This window comes from Chrysochloris asiatica, unplaced genomic scaffold (genome assembly GCF_000296735.1).
Source record: "Chrysochloris asiatica unplaced genomic scaffold, ChrAsi1.0 scaffold00091, whole genome shotgun sequence".
In the NCBI taxonomy this organism is placed as follows: Eukaryota; Metazoa; Chordata; class Mammalia; order Afrosoricida; family Chrysochloridae; genus Chrysochloris; species Chrysochloris asiatica.
In genome coordinates, this window is record NW_006408609.1 from 5785686 (window position 1) to 5787770 (window position 2085).

The 2085-nt window shown below is 38.6% G+C and overlaps 1 pseudogene; it reads right to left on the reverse strand.

Annotated features, from left to right (window-relative positions):
- Positions 1 to 220: 220 nt before the first annotated feature.
- On the reverse strand, positions 221 to 882 carry LOC102839218 (annotated as a pseudogene).
- Between the last annotated feature and the right edge of the window lie 1203 nt (positions 883 to 2085).

The window sequence follows — 2085 nt, forward strand, 5'->3', positions numbered from 1 at the left end:
CTAGTAACATTTAAAGAGTTAGTGTCAATAACAAAATCACCGTATTTTCCAAAAGAAACAATATACATAATACATTCAGAATCATGGTTTGCTTTTTCTTCTTCTTCTTTTCCCTGAATGTGTAGGTGTTTTAGTCTCTAGTGTTTCTTCTTTCACCTCAACAGCAGACTGTTTGAAAATAATCTCATTATCTTCATCATTGCCATTCATTCCCGCCACTTCAGATTTTCGTCTCTCTAAAAATGATGGTGTACAAACTGATGTAGAGTCCTGGGTATTCGTAGAGTTCTGAATCAGTGTGCGAAATATCCTGGTTTTTTTTCTTTTTTCGTAAAATCAATGGAGGAAAATCATAAACGATTCCTTTTTTAGCTATATTCTTTCTGAATAATTTTTCTTTGTTCTTAAATCGCTTCTCCATCTGTAGCTTTTCTGCAGTTGATCGTTTCTTATTATACCGTTTCACTGCTGGATTTGATGTCTTTTTAAAGGGAACATTCCAGTCTTTCAAAGTTTTTCATGTACTTTCTCAGATGGCATCAAATAACATTTCAAAAGTCTTTCACCAAAAAGGTATTTGTTCATTTTTTCAGCAACTATCTTGGCAACATCATTAGACTCAAACTCCACAAAGGCATAGCCTTTACTATTTCCAATCTTTCTGGACAATCAGAGTCGTGTAAAAGTACCAAACCGGGAGAAATATGTCTTGAGTTGGGGTTCAAAAAGGTCTCGGGGAAGAGGCCTACATATGCTACTCCAGGAGTAAGTTTTTCTTACTAGGTCACGCACCGGGGGCCTGCGCCACCTGCTTCTGAAACTTGGCCTGTTCCTCTGGGTCAGCCACAAGAGCGGCTTAGCAGGGCCAGAAAAATACATCATGGCCAAGGTAACGCTCTCCATCAGGAGCTACAGGAAATGCAGTTCTGATGTCTTACTCCATTCACTTCATTATGGTCAATTCTAATTTGCATAGACAGCTTTTCCCCAGTGTAATTTGAGTGCCTTCCAAGCCGAAGGATTTAACTTTTGGCATTGGATCTGAAAATGTTTAACTGCTATTCATAAGATTTTAAGTGGCTAAGTATTAATACATAGTCTGCCTCTTCTTTCTAGTCTGTCAAAATCTAGAAGCTCTACTGAGACCTGCCCACCATAGGTGATCCTGATGGTATTTAAAATACCGTTGGCATAGTTTCCAGCATTACATCCACATGCCACCATAGTACAATAAAGTGACAGAGGAGTGGTAGGAACTTATTATTTCAGAAGTAGAGTAATATATAAAGCGCTACAATATGGTCATTGGAGTAGGTCATTAAGACAATGTCGATGTTGAAAGTGATTGTTGAGTAGAATGAATAATGAGTGTGTTTAGAAAGCTGTTCTCAATATTTAATGTGTCTTCAGTTTGGTGGCTCAGTTGTTAGGCATTCAGCATCTAAACTAAAGTTTGGAAGTGCAACGCTACCAGCTGTTCCATTGGAAAAAGATACAGCAGTCTGCATCTGTAAATAACATAGCAATTGACACCATCTGGGGCAGTTCTACTTTGTCCAATGGGGTTAGTATTAGTTGCAATGGACTCCTTTAAGTTTTTTTAAAACTATGATCTGGTGATCTTGTAAAAAAAAAAAAAAGCTCTGATTCCCTGATTCTACTTTTCTTTTGGAGATTGTGATTAAATAGGGTTTTTGTTGTTTTTTAAATGTCTTCGAGTCAGTTCGGACTCATAACACCCTGTACAGGATTTCCAAGGTGTGGATAGTGAGTTTGAACCATGGACCTTGTGATTCAAACACACCTTGCATGCAGTCCAGTGATTGTCCTACAGTGCCACACCATGTAGGTTTGTTGTTGTTAAGTGCCATTGAATCAGTTCCAATCCATAGCGACCCTGTTTAGGGTTTCCAAGGAGCGGCTGGTGAGCTTAAACTTCTGACCTTGTGGTTCAAAGTGACCTTGCAATCCAGCATATTACTCCACAGTACCATCTCAGGACTCCTTAAACTCCATGAATTTTCCTTTAATAGATGATTTGGATGCTGCTAGTAGGCTGACCACATTTTGAGAAATTGTCGTAGT